This window comes from Oncorhynchus clarkii, chromosome 18 (assembly GCF_045791955.1).
Source record: "Oncorhynchus clarkii lewisi isolate Uvic-CL-2024 chromosome 18, UVic_Ocla_1.0, whole genome shotgun sequence".
Classification (NCBI taxonomy): Eukaryota; Metazoa; Chordata; class Actinopteri; order Salmoniformes; family Salmonidae; genus Oncorhynchus; species Oncorhynchus clarkii.
In genome coordinates, this window is record NC_092164.1 from 28,044,741 (window position 1) to 28,071,466 (window position 26,726).

A 26,726-nucleotide genomic window follows, 5' to 3' on the forward strand; every position below is an offset into this window, starting at 1 on the left:
CTTCTGCTGTGGTTTAGGGATAGATCCAGTTGGCAGGGAGAGCATCCCCGAAGACCACAGATGGATTAGGCCTGGCGTGTCCAGACCACGCTAGTGGACATCAGAGTGACAGATGCATCGCTGAGACCCAACATATGCTTTATGGGAGTGGTGGATTAGTTATGCCTTTTGTGTGTGTGTGTATGTGTATGCTCCCACTGGGCACAGACGTCAGTTCAACGTCTATATTTGATATATATTTGGTTGAGTCGTCAACTAACATGAAAACAACAGGAAATCAACAAAGCATTTCATCATGTCATTGAATTTAGGTTAAAAGTTTATTTGTAAAATAAAAAAGTGTGTTTGTGTGTGCGCACCGATGTTTGCTTGTGTGTGAGCATGTAAAATAATTAATCCACAATAGAATGTTTTCAGCCCACTGGGTGTAGAGGCACTCGGCAAACCCTGAAAGACTTATTATTATTTTTTTAAAGTACATCCGCAAGCCTTTTGTTACGAAAGAACCACCCATGAAAGGCTTAAAAGGCAACCTGTGAGGGGTATCTGTACCACCGAGTCAAGTGAAAAGGACCCATGCTAAGCTAGTCAAAAGGAAAACATGAGGGCACCAGCTACCAGCTCCAGCCACCACTCGTTACAGCAGTCTGATCTCGTTAGTAAACATCTGCATCTTTATTATTGAGAATATTAATATGCATATGTACAGGACAGGTGGCTGCCCCTGCCATACGTTCACTCAATTAAAGGAAATCACTGTTCGGTGTACAGTTGTGACTGACACAATTTCCATGGATGAGACTGTCCTAAAATGTACACCATATGGTTTGAGTTATATTAAATTAGTTTTATGAGTTATGCTGACCAGTGTTTGGCGTGAGAGGGATGTATAGATGGCCAGTTAGGATAGTTTTAGCCTGCAACTCAATTGTGCCAGGGAGATCATCAAACGAAATTACAATTCAGGTAGGTAGAATATACTGTAAATCAGGGTTTTATTCACTTGGCACCAAACAGAAGAAAAATGACAAACAGGGAACTTGTTCAATGAGAAATGCTTGTTTTTGTTTTCTATTGCAAACAGTGTAAACTAATGAATACACCCTGTTGTACGTTGCACAGTAGCCTGCACTGTGCATTGCTAACTGTCCTTTAGGGACAATCATGAATCATTGTAAAAATATAATATCTAGTCAGTCAGCTAGGTTACTTTGATCATGCACACACACGCACGCACGCAACGCACGCAACGCACACACACACACACACACAGGGAAAAATAATTCCATCTTCAAGATGTCTATCACAGCTCTCTACACACACACACATATCCCCCTCGCTACACCAAATGTAAAATTATACCCCCTGTAAACTCCCCCATTTATACCCCCATTTCTCACCACACGCCAGGCTTCACAGGGTCCCGTTGTGTGTCGGCCATCTTTCAGGAATCCAGGCGTACCTAAGGACTTCTGCGGTGTACCACACATCTTTCAGCGGGACAGTATGAGTTTACACAGGGAGCTCATGTTGTTTCATGCCTCCCATCAAACACACACGCGAAACACACACATGGATGGATGGAGCTTCTAAAACATACACGCACAGGGCACTCCTGTTGTTTCCCAGCCCATCTCTCACCCAAACAACCCAGATGCCTGTCGGTGCGTGAAACTCATGTCTCGCTGAGAGTCCTGTTGTGTGATAGTCATCTTTATTTTTTTCTCCTCCCTATCTGCATCCATTTGCTCTCTCTCTCTTTCCCCATCGACGTTCAGTCATTCTGACTGATATGTCAGTCAAAGGGGCCTATAAATTATCTTAGTTTTCCATTGTATGGAATAGCTTTAGGAGAGTGCTGCTCACAAGGCAGATGTCAGGCCAACACGGAATTAAATTCCAAACAGCCCCAATAACAGCAACCACATATACAGTAGACAAATGGTATATGTGCTTGGAGTACTATTTCAAACCCACACTGTATACAGTACAGCAGTGTATCCAAAATAAAACAGGATCTGCATCTAAAATGGCACCCTATTCCCTCTATAGAGCCATATGGGCCCCAGTCAAAAGTAGTGCACTATATTGGAAAAAGGGTACCATTTGGGTCGCATACATGGCAGAGGGAATGAGGAACGGAGAAGGGGAGTTAAGGGAGTCCTTTTGTATTTGTGAGTAGCATTAATCCGGGATAAATTGACTCGTTGGCTAATTTCACGAGACACAATGTTGCTGTGACAAAAGCATTACGGTGCATTAGTTTCTATGACAAGGGTCCCTGAATAGGTGACGATGGCTTGGTGACCCCAACGCTAAGTCTCGGTTCATATTGTAAGCCACAATAAGACCGCCCTTACAACAAAGGATTAGCTTTCACATGTCCCCAACAAATGACTATCCAGATTTCTGGGGGGGGGGGGGGGGGGGGGGTGTATGTGTGTGGTCAATATGGTACTTTTTTCAATGAATGCAGTATTTACATTAGAATAACTACCAACCGTGTCTTATGCACCATTTTTTCCACATACACACACAACAAAAGCCAAGACAATGTTTCAAATAATTCCTATATCCCTAAATCTCCATTATAGACTATCACACCTATTACTCCCCACAGGAAAAGGAAGTCACCACATTGACTATTACACATGTGAGGAGATTCCTGGCACCAGTCACATGTGACTCTGTCTGTTTACCAATATGTGTGAATTGGACCTGTATTTCATTAATCAGCCCGGTGAGCTGACTAATACAAGTTGGCTAAAGCTAAAGTACCTGGGTCTGGTGAGGTGCTTTTGCTTCTTTCAGTCATTCGTTGGTTCAAGTTTAAAGTTTTTTATTGTCACGTGCACAAGTACAGTGAAATGCCTTTTTTTGCAATCACTTTCCCAACAATCAATATCAGTAGTACTATATAAAAAAAGTAGAACAAAAATGAACGAACAATAGTTCCAGTGTCAGTGCCAATACGATATTTACAATGTGTAGGGATGCTGGAGTGGTAGGGGTAGATATGTATTGAGGTAAGGTGACTAGGCATCAGGATATATAACAAACAGAGTAGCAGCTGGGTATATGATGATTGTATGTGATGATGTGAGGTGATGGCGTGATGATGATGAGTGTGTATGCATGTGTGCAGAGTCAGTATGAATGTGTGTGCATGTTATGTTTGTGAGCAAATGAAGTGTGTGTGTGAGTGTTTGTTGGAGTGTCAGTGTGAGTTTGTGTATGAGTGAGTGTATAGAGTCCTATGAGTGTGCATAGTGTCAGTGCAAAAATACAAAATAGAATAGAAGTCAATAAAGCTAGTCCATTCTAGTCAGCTATGTGTCATGTTCATTCACTATACACTATATCTGATCTGATGATGATGAGACTGATCTGTCGAAGCAGCCATATCAGATCTCATTTGCATTTACATTCCCTGTTTCTCTTTCATGTGTCAATTGGGTTCCATCTGTCGAGATAATTAATTATGAGTACGGTGTCCATATTAGGACAGTCACGCATCGAGGAAAGGAGTCACTTATTGCATTCACTTACATTGCCTTCAGAAAGTATTAACACCCATTTACTTGTTCCACATTTTGTTGTGTTACAACCTGATTGTAAAATGGATTGAATTGAGATTTTGTGTCACTGGCCAACATACTATACTTCGTAATGTCAAAGTGTAATTATGTCAATAAACATGTGTAAAACATTTTAATTAAATAAAACTGCTGAAATGTCTTGAGTCAATAAGTATTCAACTCCTGTGTTATGGCAAGCCTGAATAAGTTCAGTAGTAAACATTTGCGTAACAAGTCACATAATAAATTACATGGACTCTGTGTGCAATAATAGTGTTTAACATGATTTTTGAATGACTACCTTATCTCTGTACCCCACACATACAATTATCTGTAAGGTCCCTCAGTCGAGCAGTACATTTCAAACACACAGTGGTGTAAAGTACTTAAGTAAACATTTTGGTGGTATCTGTACTTTACTTTACTATTCATATTTTTTCACAACTTTTACTTTTTATTCCCGACATTCCTAAAGTAAATAATGTCCTTTTTACTCCATGCATTTTCCCTGACACCCCAAAATAGTTTTTGAATGCTTATCAGAACAGGAAAATTGTCCAATTCGCACACTTATCTAGAGAACATCTTTGGTCATCCCTACTGCCTCTGATCTGGCGGGTTCATTAAACATACATACTTGGTTTGTAAATTATGTTTGAGTGTTGGAGTGTGCCCCTGGCTATCTGTAAATAAAAAAAAACGTTTAAAAGAAAATGGTGCCGTTTGGTTATATAAGGAATTTGAAATGATGTAGACTTTTACTTTTATTTTAGCAATTACATTTACATTTGATGCTAAGTATATTTAAAACTGAATACTTTTAGACTTTTACTCAAGTAGTACTTTACTGGGCGACTTTCACATTTTCTATTAAGGTATCTTTACTTTTATTCAAGTATGACATTTGGATACTTTTTCCACCACTGCAAACACAGGTTCAACCCCAAAGACCGGGGAGGTTTTCCAATGCCTCAGACAGAAGTGCACTAATTGATGGATGGGTAAAAAAAATCTAACAGACATTGAATATCCCATTGGGCATGTTGAAGTTATTAATTACCATGCGGATGGTGTATCAATACATCCAGTCACTACAAAGATACAGACATCCATACTAACTCAATTGTGAGAGAGGAAGGAAACCACTCAGGGATTTCACCATGAGGCCAATGGTGGCTTTAAAACAGTTACAGAGTTTAATGGCTGTGATAGGAGACAACTGAGGATAGATCAAAAAACATTGTAGTTACTCTGCAATAATAACCTAAATGACAGAGTGGAAAGAAGGACACATGTACAGATAAAAAAATATTCAAAACATGCCTTCTGTTTGCAATAAGGCCCTAAAGGAAAACTGCAAAGAATGTGGCAAAGAAATTAACTTTATGTTGTGAACACAAAGTGTTATGATTGGGGCAAATCCAACACAACACATCACAGAGTACCATTCCTCATATTTTCAAGCATGGTTCTGGCTGCATCATGTTATGGCTATGCTTGTCATCGGCAAGGTTTTTTTAGGATAAAAATAAATGGAATAGAGCTAATCAGGAAAAATCCTAGAGGTAAACCTAGTTAAGTGTGCATTCCAACAGACACTGGGAGACAAATTCACCTTTCAGCAGGACAACAGCCTAAAACACAAGGCCAAATATACAATGGAATTTGCTCACCGAGACAACATTGAATGTTCCTGAGTGGCCTAGTTACAGTTTTGAATTATAGCGTCTTGGAAATCTATGGCAAGACTGGAAAATGGCTGTCTAGCAATGATCAACAACCAAACTTGAAGAATTTGTTTACGAATAATGTCCAAATATTGTACAATCCAGGTGTGCAAAGTTCTTAGATACTTACCAGGGAAAGACTCACAGCTGTAATCTCTGCCAAAGTTAATTCTAACATGAATACGTATGTAAATTTGATATTTCTGAACACCATTTTCAATATATTTTCAAAAATGTCTAAAAGCATGTTAGCACTTTGTCATTATGGGGTATTGTGTGTAGATGGGTGAGAGAAAAAAAACTTTATTTTAACTATTTTGAATTCAGTCTAACACAACAAAAATGTGGGGTATGAATAATTTCTGAAGGCACTGTACTTCAAGCGACAACAACACCAACTCCAAGCATCGACGACTCCAAGCGACAATGACACCATCTCAAGCCATAAAGACACCAACTCCGAGCGACAACAACACCAACTCTAAACTAGTTATTGACTTTTGATCTGCCACAGGAGATTTGGTTGGGTTCAGCAAGGTCACTGGACACTACCATGGCCCAGGGGTACATCCCAAATGACACTCTATTCGAAACATAGTGCACTAGATTTGACCAGAGCCCAATAAGACCTGGTCAAAAGTAGTGAATTATGGAGGGAAAAGGGGCCATATGGGACACAGCCCTGGCCCTGGCCCTGGCCAGAATATCAACCCTTGTAATAGGGTCTGCCATTTTCTCTAATAGAACACAGAGAGGATTAGCCCCACTCTCGGGTCTCACTCTCGCCCCGCAATCACCACACAGGCACACAAAGCGTCGCCGTAATCCTGTCTCTCTGCTCACAGGAAGGGGAGATTAGCTGCCTTTAGACATGAGTGAGAGGATGCACAGGGTTGCTTATAACCGCAGTAAAATGGAGTCTTGGCTTCCAAGGCGAAAAATCCTCGTAACTAAGCCGTAATGAAAAGCGAATTGATTGCAATAAAGGGGGGGGGGGGGGGGTTATTTGCAGGAATTTATTTACAGTGTAGTGCATTTTTCAGTGGTTTCCTACTATTAAATTGAGAAACGCAATTGGAAGATGTAGACTATGCAGCTATTACATTGTAATACATGTGTATCTCGTTGATAGAGAGTTTTTCAAAAGCTGTTAAAATCATTGTGCTTTGTTTTTTTGTGGTTATATCAAGTAAAAAGTGTTTTGCAGTTTGCACCAATGTGAATTCATGTACAATTAACTAGCTAACTATACATTGAGTCCATCATTGGATATTAAAATCACCAGATATTGTTTTTGACAGACTTCTCAGTCATAAACACAGTGCAGGTTTTAAAGTATGGTCTCATATGTCATTAATTTCGCACAGACAAAAATATGCAAACATGATTTTATAATGGACTTTTAAATTATTTGGCTAATGCCTATTCGGTCTTAGTCATAATTGGCATAAAACAATATACTTAATTTGTTCTTGTGTTGCCCAACATTTCCATGTGACGAACTCAAAACACAGATTCAGTTTTTATGCATTTACTCTCCAGACAACAAGGAAAAACATCATAAGCCAATCACACAGTAGCATTGAATTTTGTTTTGGGATGGCAGCCATTGCACAGAAGAAATTCCATTTCAAAATATGTATTGATTGAGACATTGAGTTAAAAGAAGACACACAAAAGGGAGATAATTACTGCTCACTAGAAGGACGAATAGTTTGTTTTCAGTCGTGCACAGCTTTTGTCCTCCCTCTCTGGAAGGCTATTCAAGGTTAAACTGACTTCAGCCAACCTGTCGAGTTGCCATGGTAACTGGTATTCATCTCTTTAACAAGTTCTGAGGAGGGCGTCGACCTCTCAGCTCCTGGGCTTGAGGTCGAGCTGAAACAGAATATCAGAATATTGTGAAAAAAGCTCAAAAGTAGTATAGAATGCTGACAATCTAAAGCCAATTGCAAACAAGATGCTACATAATAAACCAAACATTGTCTTTCTCCCATATCCTAAGGTGAGGAATGATTAACCATCTGCTTAGTTTGTTTTTGTCTGCAAGCGTTTGTGTGTTACTGCTAATATGGGCAAAGAAAATTGTAAGGCAACATGGTGATTTATTGCTGTGGAGGCTATGGTTAATTGAATACATGGGTGTCATCTGTCTAAGGTTTGTGGATGATAAATGCTGGGGTGGGAGATGCATAACAGACACAAATAGGAACCGGAATACGTCAACAACTCAAGTTGGGGGTTCAAGATGACCCCTGTTTGACTTGGTTGCTCGCTGTGCTTAGCATCAAGTTAAGGCAGAACCCAATCAATCAATGCCCTTTAAAGTGCCACATTAGCGACCGACACTGGGCAACATAGAGTGCATTAGCTCATCCTTACGCTAATAATGTACCCAGATTCCTCACAATTCCTCCTAAATATTTGAAGCCATACTCCAAAAGGAGCAGGGAGTCCAGGGGTCTGTGTTGAAGAGGTAATTCATGCAAACTCCACTTATTGGCGAGGCATATAGGCTCTTTAAAAAGTTGGAGGGGCCTTTGAAGATGGGGCCCCCGGTGTGTGTTTATCCCTGAGGGAGGCGAGACCTTTGATGAGGAATGATTAATGGCACCACATATGACGAGGAGGGGAACTCCATGCTTGGCTGTAAACACCGTGCGCTAGCTCCGGTTTGCCACCCAGCAGCACTTTTGAGGAAGCCCACAATTGCCTTTGCCGTCTCAAGTCTGCGGTGTCCAAATCACCTTCAATAAAGCGCCATGCATGTCCTAAACAACAACAAAAACAAAAAGAGACAAAAGCGAAACGAGAGAATGTTCTGAGAGTCTCTCAGAATTATTTTGAGACTATTTTTTTTTTTAAACTGAGTGTGCGTATATCATATCACACACACATACCTGTATGTGGATGTCTCTCAAACATGAATCACTACATGTGGTATCTATCTAAGTATTCATGCATTTTTTTTTTACTATAGGTTTAGTAGTGCCAAAATTGACATGCCACAGATTTGTTTGATCTCAGTGTAATCTGCCAATTGGCTATGTCACGCCCTGACCTGAGTATTCTTTGTTTTCTTCATTGTTTTGGTTAGGTCAGGGTGTGACATGGGTGATGTATGTGTTTTTGTACTGTCTAGGGGTTTTCTAGGTTTTGGGGTTGTTTATCATCTAGGTGTTTATATATGTCAATGGCTGCCTAGATTGGTTTTCAATTAGAGGCAGGTGTTTATCGTTGTCTCTGATTGGGAACCATATTTAGGCAGCCATCTTCTTTGGGTATTTCGTGGGTTATTGTCTATGTCTAGTTGCCTGTGTATGCACATTTATACTATAGCGTCATGTTCGTTTGGTTGTTTTTGTGGTTTGTTTAGTGTCTGTCTTTATTAAAATATATAACATGTATTCTAATCACGCTGCGCTTTGGTCTCCTCTTTACGACAAACGTGACAGGATAACTAGTGGAGTAGGCACTGTGAGTCCATACCTGCGAATATTAGAAAAGGTTTGTTTTAGTTATGGCATCAACAATTATAAACATTGACGTAGAGTTGCATGTGATCAAAGGCTACATGTTAGCTGTTCCCATTATATAAACTGGCACATTTATCCCTATGCTATCCTCACCTCACCAGGTGGCAGTGATTATTTCCTGTAACAAATTCCGCATCATCCTATCAAAGATCTTAAACCTTCTCTCCACAAACCAATGGCATTTCTTAAAATAGGTCAACTTGGCCAACAGAGGGATATTGTCAGGTGTGCTCCCTCTCCGGCCTCTAGGTTACCAGGCAGCTCGTTATGGCGCACACCTGTCACCATCGTTACGCGCACCTGCGTGTCATCAGACTCACCTGGACTACATCTCTTCCCTGATTACCTTCCCTATATATGTCACTCCCTTTGGTTCCTTCCCCAGGCGTTACAGCTCACATGTAACCAGCCTTTATTCACGTGCAACTGTGGCAACAATTTATATTGGCTGATGCTTAAACTTGTTATAATGTTCACAAGTTTTGACCCAGAGTGTTTTTCTCCTATGGGCCCTGGTCAAAACTAGTGCACCACATAGGGAATAGGTTGCCATTTCGGACTCAGACACTGTCACCAGGGGACTTTTATACAGTCAAGAAACCAACGCAGCTTTAACAAACCAAGTGTCAAGCTAGTGCCACTTTCTGATGCAAAACACACAACACATTATGCTGAAGTAACCCCAGCTAATACCATATACTGTAATTACAGTAGATCTCATCGTGTCAGTGTCAAGTTCATTCCGGTCCACATTTATAATTAGTTGTAGTTATTAAAACAAGCCTGTGTCAGAAGGTGAGATAATTGCTTGTGTGTTTGCTTCTGAACTAATTTGGTTATTATTAAATGATGGTTCTGAACTAACTATTAAATATGATTTTAACAACCCTCCTCCCTGGTTTTGTATGGGAAACATTTTAGACTCAGTCACAGATGAGGAGTTCATTAGTGGTGCTTATTAATTGATTTATTTTTTGCTTTCCTGGAGTGGGAAGATGGCTGATAAACAAAAGCAGGAGAAAGAGAGAGAATTTGTTTAGGTTCTTTGGTGTGTCGAGCTCGCCGCAGGGTGCTCCACAGCCCTAAACTATCGGTTGACCCCTCCTTATGGTGTCACGAGGAATAACAAGCTCCCGAGAGGAGCCCACCTGAAGAAAATAAGTCTCCACTTGTGTTTCATCTAACAGCACTTAAGGGAATTCCCCGCGCCTCACTTTCGTTCGTTGTTCATGTGTAATTGGGTTAGCCACGAGAGGAAACGTTTGAACTTTGCACTTTGGGAGATTTTTTTTCTCAAAACGCATTCATTGTCCCAAACATTGTTATCCCCTGTGTTCAGCATAGTGAGCTGCAAAAATTCAACATGAGTGCTGTAGAGTAGAATGCTGTTTAAAAGTCATGTAACAAGGGAACAAGTGTCTCCTTTATAGGATACATTTCTGAGAAAATATTTTTTTTTCATTCAACTATGGGTTGATCTCTAAATTGAGAAAAAGCAGGGCTCGACCTGATGGCTCAGAAATTATTGTAGGTTGCTAATATGGCTGGTTTGTAGAAAATATACACGGCTAGGAAAGACAGAGCAGCTTCATGCACTGGCCTTTGGGTTGTGTACGAAGCCGTGTTCCCCTACCAAGGACATTGCTCCAAACAGACAGCGTGAACTAAGTGGTTTTGCTCACCCATAATAACATTATCCTACAGAGCACCTCAACATAAAGAAAATAACGCTGCACCACACTGACCTTGGAGATTCAGAAATTCTTTGTAGGCTTACTTAAACATATACGCACATGTATGCACACACACACACACACACACAGACCTTAAGTGCAGATATTTCTTGATGTGTTGCAGTGGGGGAGTGCAGAGCAAGATGCGTGTGCCAGTCATAGCTTTCCGCCACCATTAAACCATCTTCTTCGTAATGTTCAACTTATTTTAGTAAACTGAAGTATGTGTGTACCTCTAAGATATTTGTCAAATGTTGTACTTCCATCCACAATGAAACTATCCATAGCATTGTCTGATATATTATCCAACTTAGTCTTCCTGGTATGTTTTGATCAAGCCAAAGAATCAATCAGGAGCAAACGGGGTGTGGCCAGCAATCAGGAAATGGTGTGCCTTGTGGTTGAGATTGTTAACTTTCTCTTATTCATGCCACCTCAGTAATCACAATGGAAAATGAATCATTGTTTTGCCTTCCTCATGATTACCAAATAAATGGTGCACATAGTTTATAACATCATTGCTACCTTTGGCCAGCCACCATGCCACCATCAATGAATTGATTGACCTGCTGTGGAACAACACATAGACTCTTTCTCAATTCATCCTTCCTCATTTCCTTGCACCCTCTCTCCTGTGTTTTCTCCAAAAACACATTGGAGAAGGAGGGAGGGACCTTAGTTCTTCTCCTTCAATAAGGAGGAGAGGAGATAGGAAGCAAGGAATCGGGGAAAGACAATTTGTGATAGAGCCAATCATTTTCATGGTGTAAGTAGTACTATAGGACAGAAGTAAAATGGACCTGCAGGAAATAATCATTAACAACTGCAAAAGGGGGAAAGAAATCTCAGGGTTATAAAGGTAGAAAGGCACTGTGGGTTCAATTTTTGAAAACAAAAGGAGAGGTTGTTCATGATATCTTGTGAAAACTGTCCTCTTAGGTTTAATACCATATACTGCCAAGTGGTAGATACTATTATACCCCTGTAAAGAGAAGCCAACCCAAGTTTTGTTGTGGTACTTTCTCCAAGTGTGTGTGTGTGTGTGTGCGTGAGTAAAACAGAGACAGACTCTCAGCAATCAAAAGTTACTGTATATACGGTATAAACGAGTAAAGTGAACCAGTATTACAAAAATGTGACCCACTCGTGGGATGCCGAGATAACCCTAAGCAGCAGTAGCCTAGGCATGCGGTAGACGCAGCGTGCCTATCAATCCATATGTTTAGCTGTGCTTGTGTACAGTCTATGTGTGGCAGGTTTTGAATAAGTTGTGAGTCCATATCTTTTGCCGTGCTATCAAACACTCTTATAGAAAAGGATTCCAAAAGGGTTCTTCGGCTGTTCCCATAGGAAAACCCTTTTTGTTTCCAGGTACAACCCTTTTGGGTTCCAAGTAGAAAAGGGTTATACCTGGAATCAAAAAATAGTTATCCTATGGGAACAGCTGAAGAACCCTTTATGGTTCTAGATATAATTTTTTTTTCTAAGAGTGAAGAGTTCAAACACAATTCTACACAGATTCCAGTAAACAGAGGTTTTGCTCTTCACATTCAGTGTTCGAGTCCGTCCATGGGTAAAACCCTGCATTTGCTGCCCAGCAGTACAGTTTATTTTTAAAGAGAAGAGATCAAATGTAGAAGCTTGCAGACCTTCACTATTCTGTGTATTTCTTGAAAAAAAAAAGCTTTGAGGATTTGACAGCTAATTGAATTAATCAAGTCGCTGCTAATTTACTAATCTAATCAGATTAATTCCAATTTGATTCTGACATGATAAGGTTTAAAGTAGTGTGGTAATTTCATTGTGTCTAAACAAAATAGAAGATATCAAATGAAAGGGTGGCTACAGTGGGATGTCAATCGATCTTCAGCACCAAGAACAATTAGATAATGGTGGAATAGAAAGCAAAGCAGTAAATGGCATGTTGTACTACAATTCAGTCCCGGGCAAGAAAACTCTGCATTAAATAAACCAAACGTCAAGCACAATAAACACTGAGTGTACAAAACATTAGGAGCACCTTCCTAATGTTGAGTTGCACCCCTTTTGCCCTCAGAACAGCCTCAATTCGTCAGGGCATAGGACTCTACAAGGTGTCGAAAGCATTCAACAAGGATGCTGGCCCATGTTGACATCCAATGCTTCCCACAGTTGTGTCAAGTTGGCTAGATATCCTTTGGGTGGTGAACCATTCTTGATCCACAAGGGAAACTGCGTTAAAAAAACACCAGCATTGTAGTTCTTGACACACTCAAACCGTTGTGCCTGGCACCTACTACCATACCCATTCAAAGGCACTTAAATATTTTATCTTGCCCATTCACCCTCTGAATGGCACACATACACAATCCATGTCTCAATTGTCTCAAGGCTTAAAAATACTTCTTTAACCTGTCTGCTCCCCTTCATCTTCATTGATTAAAGTGGATGTAACAAGTGACATAAATAAGGGATCATAGCTTTCACCTGCTCAGTCTGTCATAAAAAAAGCAGGTGTTGTTAATAACGTTCAGCGTAATTCTGCTATATTTTATTGTAACACAGTTTTGATTCCATAAATGTTGATAGAATAACAGTGCGTTTTCACACTACGTTGTAGTAAGGCATCACACCTTGTGGGTGTTTCTTCTGAACACCATGGAAAACACTCTGGGGTGAAGTTCCCCTGTGTAAAGATATAGGACCAGCTTCCCTTTCCCCAACCTTAACCATTAATGGGGAGAATGCTAAAAACTGACCCAAGATCAGCATCGAAATTGACTGATTTCTGGTAGTTTGGTTACTTAGTAGTATTTGGTAAAAACACACGATAAATGGTAACACTCAAGGCTCAAAGAGACACCAACAAAGACTGAAATTGTGTTTGGCAGCTGTCTATTTCAGTATGCAAATGTAGTGACTCCATGTGGTTCCATGTCCATGCTCTAATCCATAACTTTACTGCTGCATCAAAAGCCAACAAGAGCTACTACAAAAACTGAGTTGAACTTTGCCTCGCCGACAGCTCAATCCTAAAGTCTCGAAGGTGCACTCCCATTTACATATGAAACGCATCTGTTAGTGAAGGGAATAGGTGGGAAATGGAAATACACTGTGTGTTTTCGAGTCTCTCAATATCTTGCCTGCCTCAATGCCTGTTGGGAATGATTGCTGAAAAACTCTACCAGTGGAAACAGAAGTGTTAGATTGGATTGGACCCCAAGGACACTCACATATACATACACACACACACACACACACTCTCACACACAATCACTAGGGTAAATTGGAGAGACAAACAAAGGAAAAAGAAATTACGCTGAACCCTCTTATTAACAATTAGTGCCGGAGAGGGCTTGGTTAGCTTTTGTTTGTGCAGATTGTTTGGAGAGTTGCAACCTCTGCAGCTCTCTTCCCATTGTGTTAGCATTGATCGTCATCACTGCAATAGGGAAGCCTATATTATTATCAATTCCAAACTTTCAAAGTGACCAATGTTTGGTTTTGTTTGGGATCTACTCTCTGCAGCTCTTTCTGGTCAAAAGGCATAGAATAGAAGGAAATACCGTCATTGATCAGGCCATTTTTGTAGTCACAATGATAAAAACGTATCATATTTGATGGCCTTGAAAATATTTTTCAACCTGGAAACATCTGAAAGTAACTTCCAGCTCAAGTTTACTGTGTCCAAGATCCCTCTTCTCCTCCACCAGGGTGTTGCTAAAGACAGGACGATCTCACCTTCCTATGTGGAGGCGAGTTTATCTGCTCTTCTGTCTCAGTCAGCAGAGATGCATCATGTGGCTCTTGCAGGCCAACCTGAACAACCCCTTACATCCGAACATAGCTGATGAGTACCCAGTTCGGCGGTTGATTAGCAGATGTGTCTGTCACGTTAGCCCTGGCCGTCTGCGACCCTCGGCAAGTAAGACAGGTCGGAGGCAGGTGGGGAGCCGGCAGCCTGATGACTAAACAGGGGGTGAGAGGAGGTTGGGGGAGATTGGCCGGAGAGAGTATAAAGGGAAAATGAGGTGGAGAGGGTGGTGTCACTCACAAACACCCAAAGACTACAAGAGAGAGGATTCCTCACCACCAGCTGACAACGTGGCAGAGAGAAGCAGATGTTTGCTGTTGAACAGATAACACGGAAGCTCCAGGTGTTCCTCCCATACTGTGAGAGAGCGAGGGAGAGAGATGGAGGAAGACAGGGAGAGAGAGGTTTCCGCAACAGGAGGAAACAGTCTGTTTCAAACAGTACTGTACTGTGCCTTGAAAAGTATTCATCCCCCTTGGCGTTTTTCATGTTTTGTTGCATTACAACCTGTAATTTGAATGTATTTTTATTTGTAATCCATGTAATGGACATACACAAAATAGTCCAAATTGGTGAAGTGAAAAGAAAATAAAAACTTGTTTAAAAAAACAACAACAAAAAAACGGAAATGTGGTGCGTGCATATGTATTCACCCCCTTTGCTATGAAGCCCCTAAATAAGATATGGTGCAACCAATTACCTTAAGAAGTCACATAATTAGTTAAATAAAGTCCACCTGTGTGCAATCTAAGTGTCAAAGGATCTGTCACATGATCTCAGTATATATACACCTGTTCTGAAAGGCCCTAGAGTCTGCAACAAGCAAGGGGCACCACCAAGCAAGTCGCACCATGAAGACCAAGGAGCTCTCCAAACAGGTCAGGGACAAAGCTGTGAAGAAGTACAGATCAGGGTTTGGTTATTAAAAAAAAATCAAAAACTTTGGATTAAAGCACCATTAAAGCCGTTATTAAAAAATGGAAAGAATATGGCACCACAACAAACCTGCCAAGAGAGGGCCACCCACCAAAACTCACGGACCAGGCAAGGAGGGCATTAAACAAAGAGACCAAGGAGCTGTACAGCGGAGATTGGACCACTTTAAGCCGTACACTCCACAGAGCTGGGCTTTACGGAAGAGTGGACAGTTAAAAGCCATTGCTTGAAGAAAAAAATAAGCAAACATATTTGGTGTTTGCCAAAAGGCATGTGGGAGACTCCCCAAACATATGGAAGGAGGAACCTTGGTCAGATGAGACTAGAATTGAGCTTTTTGTTTGGCCATCAAGGAAAACGCTATGTCTGGTACAAACCCAATACCTCCCATCACCACAAGAACACCATCCCCACAGTGAAGTATGTTGGTGGCAACATCATGCTGTGGGGATGTTTTTCATTTCCAGGGACTGGGAAACTGGTCAGAATTGAAGGAATGATGGATGGCACTACACACAGAGATATTCTTGAGGGAAACTTGTTTCAGTCTTCCAGAGATTTGAGACTGAGATGGAGGTTCACCTTCCAGCAGGACAGTGACCCTAAGCATACTGCTATAGCAACACTCGAGTGGTTTAAGGGGAAACATTTAAATGTCTTGGAATGGCCTAGTCAAAGCCCAGACCTCAATCTAATTGAGAATCTGTGGTATGATTAAGAGATTGCTGGACACCAGCGGAGCCCATCCAACTGGAAGGAGCTGGAGCAGCTTTGCCTTGAAGAATGGGCAGAAATCCTAGTGGCTAGATATGCCAAGCTTATGGAGACATACCCAAGAGACTTGCAGCTGTAATTGATGCAAAAGGTGGTTCTACAAAGTACTGACTTTGTGGGGGGGGTGAAAAGTTATGCACGCTCAAGTTCTGTTTTTTGTCTTATTTCTTGTTTGTTCCACAAGAAAATATATTTTGCATCTTCAAATTGGTAGGCATGTTGTGTACATCAAATGATACAAACCCCCCAAAAATCCATTTTAATTCCAGGTTGCAAGGCAACAAAATAGGAAAAATGCCAAGGGGGGTGAATACATTTGCAAGGCTCTGTATGCCCTGGAAGTCCATTTATCTGATTGTCAGGCTTCAACGGAAGATGGATCTGAATGCATATTTTCTTTTAACCAGTGGGCTTTCAAGTTTAGTCTATCATGTGGTAAAACTGTACACTGTACATCCCCAACAGATTTACATAGTGCTCAAGGACACTCCAATATAATGGGATGTTATTCACACAAAGAGATCTGTTCCTATTCGCTCTCACACGACAATGGGCTGAGGATCATTAGTTCATTTCATTAAACATCTATTTGCATAACCCCCATAGAATCATTAGGAATAGAGGGAAATCAAAATGGAAGCATGACACCTCAACATCAAAACCCATTGGGAAAACTGGTTGCAATGACTTCATTATTATGTCTTTGGTTGCTCTATGGTCACGTTATACTGGTTGTAAAATATCATTTATTTTTACTTCTTTGCAACAAGAATAATACATTTTAATTGGTTGTAATCTGGTTAACTGACCCCTTAACAACAAAATGTCACCTCTTTGCTTGCCGTCTTCATGACAGCAGAATATGACATCATTATTTTGTCACATGCCATTTTTTCTCCCATTGGGAATGCCTTGAACTTGTCATTTGGTTTGCCCCAATTTTTTTAATAGTTATTTTAGATATGTCAATCACATGTTTACATTGCCATGAACATAATTCCTTCTAAAATAAGAAATTAAATCCAATATTTCCTTTTAATCTTGTTAAGAAGACCCATCTGGGTCGGAAGTCTGCTGTAGTGGTCTAAGCTCCCACTCTGGACCACGCATGCCCCCTTGGCGATGGGGGTTTGACGGCTGTGCCATTGTCTGTATCTCCCCATCTCTGCTTACATCTGTCCTGTAAAAAAATAAAAAAATAAAATAAAAAGGGTGGATTGGAACTCCAGTCTCCTTAAAATAATGCAAAAAAGAAGACCCATCTGGTATATATTTATTTGATATACAATGTGTTCCTATGGGGGACTGTGCATTGTAGTTAGAGGCACATCTCATTCTGTGACAGATGGCAACACAACAATTTGCAAGTCATGTGTAATGGCACTTAACGCTCGGAATTAGCTGACATTCCCATCGACCGCTTGTGAGCCATTGCAATGCTGACACTCAACAGCTACAGGCAAATGTTCCCCAAAATACAAATTATATAGCAGAAAGTCCACACAGCTCTCTCTCCTTTTCTCTCTCACCTTCTCACTCTCTCTCCCTCTCTCATTCTCTCTCTCGCTCTCTCTGAAAGTAGTTAATTATATGGTGGTCAAAATATACAACTGTGTTTGCATGATTAATTGGAGTGCTTTTAAGATGGTCATATTATGGATAATTTAGCTATTAGATTTTTTTTAGGACCCCTGTAGGTAAACATTATATTCAAAAATATATGTCAAAATAAACACATTGTCACGCCTGTCGTCAGAAGGAGTGGACCAAAAAAACGAAAGCGCATAGTTCTGTCAGGTAATGACACGAAACAGAAAACAACTACCCACAAAACACAGGTGGGAAAAATGCTGTTTAAGTATGATTCCCAATCAGAGACAACGATAGACAGCTGCCTCTGATTGGGAACCACGCTTGGCCAAAAACAAAGAAATAGAAAACATAGAAATAAAGAAGCTAGAATGCCCACCCTAGTCACACCCTGGCCTAACCAAAATAGAGAATAAAAACCTCTCTGTGGCCAGGGCGTGACACACATTTATCATAAGAAAAAAGGTTTTGAAGTGTTTGTCCTATATATCTAGGAAATGCAGTACATGAAAGCTCAGGAAATATATACTTTGTCGACACATAGCCCCTTTTTTATGACGAGGTTACAGTGTATTCGAAAAGTATTTAGACGCCTTGACTTGTTCCACATTTTGTTACATAACAGCGTTATTCTAAAATTGATTAAATATACATGTTCATAATCAATCTACACACAATACCCCATAATGACAAAGCGAAAACAGATTTTTAGAAATATTTGCAAATGTATTACAAATTAAAAGCAGATACCTTATTTACATGAATCTTCATACCCTTTGCTATGAGACTTGAAATTGAGCTCCGGTACATCCTGTTTCCATTGATCATCCTTGAGATGTTTCTACATCTTAATTGGAGTACACCTGTTGTAACTTCAATTGATTGGACATGATTTGGAAAGGCACAGACCTGTCTATATAAGATCCCACAGTTGACAGTGCATGTCAGAGCAAAAACCCAGCCATGAACTCAAAGGAATTATCCATAGAGTTCCAAGAGAGTATTATGTCGAGGCACAAATCTGGGGAAGGTTGCCAACACATTTCTGCAGCATTGAAGGTCCCCAAGAACACAGTGGCTTCCATCATTCTTAAATGGAAGACACTTGAAACCACCAAGACTCTTCCTAGACCTGGCCGCCTGGACAAAATGAGAAATCGGGGGAGAAGGGCTTGGTCAGGGAGGTGACCATGAACCAGATGGTCACTCTCACAGAGCTCCAGAGTTCCTCTGTAGAGATGGGAGAACCTTCCAGAAGGACGAGCATCTCTGCAGCACTCCACCAATCAGGCCTTTATGGTAGAGTTATGGTAGAATGTCCAGACAGAAGCCACTCCTCAGTAAAAGGCAGCTTGATTGGAGTTTGCCAAAAGGCACCTAAATACTCTCAGACCATGAGAAACAAGATTTGCTGGTTTGAAGCAACCAAGATTGAACTCTTTGGCCTGAATGCAAAGTGTTACATCTGGAGGAAACCTGCCACCAATTGATGGGAAATGATGTAAATATATCACTAGCCACTTTAAACAATGCTACCTTATATAAATGTTACTTACCCTACATTATTCATCTCATACGCATACGTATATACTGTACTCTATATCATCGACGGTATCCTTATGTAATACATGTATCACTAGCCACTTTATACTATACTATGCCACTTTGTTTACATACTCATCTCATTTGTACATACTGTACCCGATACCATCTACTGTATCTTGCCTATGCTGCTCTGTACCATCACTCATTCATATATCCTTATGTACATATTCTTTATCCCCTTACACTGTGTACAAGACAGTAGTTTTGGAATTGTTAGTTAGATTACTTGTTATTACTGCATTGTCGGAACTAGAAGCACAAGCATTTCGCTACACTCGCATTAACATCTGCTAACCATGTGTATGTGACAAATAAAATTTGATTTTGATTTGATCCCTACGGTGAAGCATGGTGGTGGCAGCATCATGTTGTGGGGATGTTTTTCAGCAGCAGGGACTTGGAGACCAGTCAGGAACGAGGGAAAGATGAATGGAGCAAAGTACAGAGAGATCCTTGATGAAAACCTGCTACAGAGCGCTCAAGACCTCTGACTGGGGTGAAGATTCCCCTTCCAACAGGACAAAGAACCTAAGCACACAGCCAAAACAATGCAGGAGTGGCTTCGGGACAAGTTTCTAAATGTTCTTGAGTGGCCAAACCAGAGCCCGGACTTGAACCCGATAGAGCATCTCTGGAGAGACCTGAAAATACTGTATCACTGATACTTGTTACTGATATTGTTCTTGTAAATACTGTATATTATTTTATTTATATTGACACTATTTCTGATATTGCTACTATGGCTGTACTGTTTACCACTTCTGTAGAGACCCATCCAATTAGCAAAATGTGGCTAGCTTCTTATGGCTGCAGGGGCAGTATTGATGGTCACTAGCATTTCACATGATAGAGATCTGCCTTCCATGGCTTTTCTATAGACAATGGAATTCTCCGGTTGGAACGTTATTGAAGATTTATGATAACAACATCCTAAAGATTGATTCTATACTTAGTTTTAAATGTTTCTAAGACCTGTAATATAACTTTTTGAAGTTTTCGTCCGACGTTCGGCTGGACCTGCATGAGCGTTTGGATTTGTGTACTAAACGCCCTAACAAAAGTCGCTACTTGGACATAAATAATGAATATTATCGAACAAATCAAACATTTATTGTGGAACTAGGATTCCTGGGAGTGCATTAGGATGAAGATGATCAAAGGTAAGGGAATATTTATAAGGTTATTTCTGAAAAAAATAAATTCTGTGCACCTTCTCGTCTTAATGCAACACAGCGGTTGCATTAAGGAGATGTATATTTATTTTCCATGTTTAACAATTGTATTTTCATCTACATTTATAATGAGTATTTCTGTAAAATGATGTGGCTCTCTGCAATATCACGGGATGTTTTTGGAACTAGTGAACGTAACGCGCCAATGTATACTGAGATGTATACTTTTTATATAAATATGAACTTTATCAAACAAAACATACATGTATTGTGTAACATGAAGTCCTATGAGTGTCATCAGATTAAGATCATCAAAGGATAGTGATTAATTTTATCTCTATTTGTGCTTTTTGTGACTCCTCTCTTTGGCTGGAAAAATGGCTGGGTTTTTCTGTGAGTTGGTGGTGACCTAACATAATCGTTTGTGGTGCTTTCGCTGTAAAGCCTATTTGAAATCGGACACTGTGGTGGGATTAACAACAAGATTATTTTTAAAACAGTATAAAATACATGTATGTTTGAGGAATTTTAATTATGAGATTTCTGTTGTTTTGAATTTGGCGCCCTGCACTTTCAGTGGCATATCGATCCCATTAACGGGATTGCAGCCCTAAGAAGCTAGGGGTTATAGCATTCCTTTCACATGACCCATCAATTTACACAAGTATGTTTTGGTAAGCATCATCTAATATTTATAAAATATTTTTATCTGGCCAAACTGTTTACCTGTAATTTTTCCTAATTATAGGCTACTACTTTTACTACTTTTAGTTGAAATCTTTACTACACTACTCACTGTTTAGCACATGACCTCACATGTGCATCCTTCAAGAGAGGGGGGCTGGCTTGTGAACAGTGCTGAATGGGTGTAGACAAAGGAGAGCTCTCTCCTAGTAGTATCAAAACATTCAAATGCCATTTTCTCAAAATTGAGGTTACAAGTTTATCAACTTTGAAAGCAGAATTACTTTCCCATTGTTCCTCAAATGCAGTGAATGATATACAATTGTGTAGCTCTGTGTCTCTGCTTTTATCCAATGTAAAAAAAAAAACACAATATCACATGTGCTGTTATATTCGGTTATGTCAAATGCAAATGAATCATTGTGTGATCTTCCGAGACATTGATTCAGCTTTGATCTAACTTTACAAAACGAGTACCATTGTGAGAAGTGATAATCTTCTATTCGTAATAATAATACTAAGTGATGAGTAGGACTATTAGGCGTAGGCAACAGACATACAGATCTTGATGTGGGTTATTTTAAGCGATTTGAGCACCCTTTGAATCAGGGTGGACAGCACTGTGTATTCTTAAATTGTAAAAGTGAGGGAGCGCCACTCCCCCGCACTATGGTAGCACAACATCCCTGATCCCTGGGCAAGAAAAGGTGGAAGACCCCTGGTCTAGCCAGTTATCTAAACTTGCAGTAATCATAGCCGATTACCACCCGGACATGCAGGGCACATGCCCAGGGGCCCTAACTTTCAGCTGGCCCGCATTGATGTTTTTTTCACTCAGATTTTATTAACATGGCATTCATTGCAGAAAATGTGTTATAAAATTGCTAACATTTCTCTCCGCCTCTAATGTGTAGAATGTGTAGAACTGCAGAACTTGCTATAAAAAGGCAAACATTTCTTTACGCCCTGCCACCCATGGCAAAATGTGTAGATTTGCAGGAAATACATTCAAATATGTATATATATTTCTCTGCTGTTTTCCACTTGGTGGGGGGGCAACCAAATCTCGCGTAGGGCTCCCAAAAGGCTGGAGCCGGCCCTGAAAGTAGCAGACTAAAAAGTAAATTACTTCCTTCAGAAATTACTTAAGAGTACAGCCTACAGAGAATAACTTGAAAAGAAGGCCTACTAGTTCCTCTAAGGCACTAAGGCAACCATTCATTTATTCTGCCTATTACTTGCCTTGAAGATAGTATCGTAACGTATACGCTAGGAAGCAGGTGCAGAAAATGAGTTTAATAATGAGAATAAGCAGATTAACAAAACAGGGAAAGCATACCGAAGTGAACAAAACCAATTCTGCCTGAAGACTGAGGCTACTGAGGACTAAATAAAGAGGAAGTAATCTAGGTAATGATGAAGTTCCGGTGTGCATAATGATGGGGGGCAGGTGTGCGTAATGTGGGTTGCCAGGACCAGTGGAAAGTAGACCAGCAACGTTAAGAGCCGGAGAGAGGGAACGGAAGTAGGCGTGACAATAATAAAACAATTGATGAAAAACATACATTTTCCCTAATGAAAAATACATCTACCCCCTAAAAATGTAATTAATTATAATCCACATAATACTTCACATACACATATGCTACTTAGGCTACTTAGGAACTGACGTCTAGTGGACCTGTAGTCTAAGTGATTGTACAGCATACAAACATCGCTTCCAGTGGCCCTCTAGCAGCGATTCTAAATATAAGTCATTCAAATCCTCCTGCTGCAGGATTATTTTCCTCCTAATATGGTCAAATTAAGATCCAACATCTGTATCTGTGCTTGGAGTTCAAAACAGTTGATCAAAAGTAAGCTAGCAGTGTTTAAAAAAATCCCAGTGACAGTTTAAGAATATTAAACCCGAGGGACGAATGTGAATTAATTACTAATGACATGAAATAAATAACAATCTTCATAAATGACTGTCAAAGCAACAAAGAACTCGGGCTTTACAATGAGCATGAAAACTTGGGGAAATTATGGTGTTAAGTGAGTTCAAATCTTCCTAGAAGTCAAACAAACATGATGTGGGACATGCCAAAAATTGGGATTTTCAGAGAAAACAACTAATTAATTAATTTGAATGAAAACGCACTACAAGAGTGTTAGAGTGTAGATGTAAGTGATCTAACTGTGTTACATGCAGTGTTTTATCAAATGTATAATTAAAAAGAATCGGCTGACTCAAACCCAGAGAAAATTATTTAGTGTAGAGGTGCTAACTAACAGAGAATAAACTGTAAGCTACTGTATAAAAACAAAGAGAGTCGCACACTCCATATGTATAACTTAGTAATTTAATGTCACAAGGACATAAAAGGCCCTATTCAGGGGACAAGCCAATAGCTCTCTCCAACAAACAGCTCTTGACTAGTTCACGTCTATTCAATAAGCTTTCTAAAACAATTATGAGAATGTTTCTTAACCATTCAGAGCAAAGATTATGGCATGGCTATTATCACAAGAAGCCCCGTAGCCTACCTGCAATTCCTCAAAATGTGGTAAGAGGTTCACACAACCACTCATTGTATTATTATTATGGTTGCAAATCTATTTATTCTTTGTACAACACGGTCCTGGCCATGGAAATTTTCAAAGTTCTCGTAATCCAACTTTTTTCTTTGTTACGAGCAGTTCTCAAGTATATGCTGCATGTGTGTGTGTGTGTGTGTGTGTGTGTGTGTGTGTGTGTGTGTGTGTTTGTGTGTGTCTGTGCATTCATAGAATCCTGATCATTCAGTGGGGCCTAAAACCAATAACAGCTAACTTGATTTCTCTGTCTGTTGAGTGGTCTATTCTGTTCCCATCACACCCCAAGGTGACCGTAGCGCCATAATACACTCTGATGAGTAGAGAGAGAAAGAGAGAGAGAAAAAGAGGGACAATGAATAGAGAGTGAACTGAGAGAGTGGGGGAAGAAGATGAGGTAGAGGAGAGGGGGATGATACAGAGGGTAAGTCCTGACTGTATCTTCTCGGTCTTCTGTTCACACACTATAGTGTTCTCCCCACAATGTGCTATTAGGCCCCCTTTAATCATATTTATCCAGTAGGGGCCAAGCTGAGGGCTCCTATCTGGACTAACTTAATATAGTTTTGGGGTGAGCTGCCCGAGACCCCGTTGGAGCGCCATGCCGAAATAACAGTGATCAGTTCTGACAGGAGTGTTTGAGTGGAGGCCACTCTCATTTGGCACAGTGCTCAAATGTCATTTCACCTTCAGGGGTCCGCTAAAGTTGACATAACTCATCTCTTTGGTAAGGGACAGGATGGCCGCTGGCCGAAGAACACATGCTGGGCTGGCGAAGGCTGTAGTGGGAATAGAAGAGGCAAAGGCAGTGGAAAGTGGAGAGGACACATGCATTTCTAAACAGACGAGGCAATCCAAAGGAAGCTTGTGACTGATTAGAGTAATCCCGTATTACCAGCATATTCAACAGCGTTTAATTAAGAAGTATATTACCTTCAACAGTGTTATCTTGTCATCAAGCCATCAATGTTTTGTGATTGATGGTGTGTTAGCTGACGGGTTAGCAATTCGCATGTTTGGCATTTCAGTGGAAATACTACTACTATCAGCTTTTTTATTAGCAGTTAAGCAAAAAACGTACGTCCTGTATTATCGGCATACGGTCCCATGCCAAACTACTATAGTTGGCTAGACAGCACAAACTGATATGGGACCAGGCTAACCTGGCATTGGTGCTGCTACTGATCTGTAACCCCTCGGTGGTCCTGAGATGAAAGTGGACGGACTTCGGTATCAGAAGCGATTGACCCATGGGAGACCCTGTGGTAAGGATTAGCCAAGAGCATTCCGGTGATATCCCCCAGGCCCCTCATCCCTATGCCCATTTCCCCATCCCATCCCAGACACAGGCCTCCTCCCTGTCGTCCCAAAGGCCATGGGTGCATCCTAAGTGGCACCCTACTCTCTACATAGTGCACTATTTTTGACCAGAACCCATTGGGCCCAGGGTCAAAAGAAGTGCACTACCTAAGGAATAGGTTGCCATTTGAGATGCAACCCTAGCCTAACTGGATTGCCACTCCCCTCACTCTGTGTTAAGTCCTTATCAATGTGGGTTTAACACTGTGGAGATGCCGGGTACTAATCCACTTACTGGGACTCTATTTGGATGAAACCGAACCATGTTTTCATTTTCGACAGGAGACCCAGGGCTTTGGTTGGATTGGATGTTGACCCAGCATGCCATGATCTCATTGGTTCTGGCTTCAGGAAGAACTCCAGTGATTGGTAAATTGGGGTGACTCTGCATGGTGGGCATGGTGATGGCTTCCTCGATAGTTACCCCATACATTAAGACATATCATAGCATTTCTTCTTATTCTAAGATAAATTGATACATATTCCCATGTTTAACCTCAAAATGATTCATTCTCCATACCAAGATGGTGATTGACGCTGTAGACTAGACAAAAACCAATAAGAAAAGGGACACAATATCCCAAAATATAGGACAAATAAAGATCGATTCTATTCAATATCAATCATCATTTAGGGAACGTAATTTGTGGACATTGCATTAATGTCCCTTATTTGATGGGAGCTCAACCATTCAGGCTAAGGACACAGAGAAATTGAAGGACAATCCTCTTTGTGGTCCATTATCCATCAAGTGATGAATCCCATTGACACATCATTATCTCAATCCATAACTTTCTGACTCAGTATCCTTCTGTGGCTGTACCCTTAGCCAATTGGTAGAAAACCTGTTGGTCATTTTTTATCCAATATCCAATTAGTGTGACCTTTACGACTGTGACAATTAATATGAGGGAGATTCAGTGTAGTCACATGCTCTTTGTTGTGGAACCAATTCATGTTTAATTAGTTTGACCTATATAAACCTACAAAAGCACACATTATTGTATCAACATGATTTAAATTGTACCTGTGCCTTGATAAATGCATGTGCAAACGAATTCCTACAGGCCAACACTACAATCATACACTCAACATAACATCTATCTATCTATCTATCTATCTATCTATCTATCTATCTATCTATCTATCTATCTATCTATCTATCTATCTATCTATCTATCCTGACTGAAGGTGCCTATTCCCTTTATAGTGCACTGCTTTTGACCTGGGAATATGCTGCCATTTGGGATGCAGCCTGAGTGTTCAACTCCCTGAGATACCTTAAAGTCCCAGTAAAATTCTACTTGAGTAAAAGTAAAAAAGTATTTGGTTTTAAATATACCAAAGTAAATGTAATTGCTAAAAGTATAAAGAATTTCAAATTCCTTATATTAAGAAACCAGACGGCACCATTTTCATGTTTTAAAAATGCATGGATAGCCAGGGCCACACTCCAACACTCAGACATAATTTACAAACATAGCATTTACGTTTAGGGAGTCTGCCAGATCAGAGGCAGTAGGGATGACCAGGGATGTTGATAAGTGTGTGAATTTGACCATTTTCCTGTCCTGCTAAGCATTCGAAATGTAACGAGTACTTTTGGGTGTCAGAGAAAATGTATGAGGTAAAGGGTATATTATTTTATTTAAGAATGTAGAG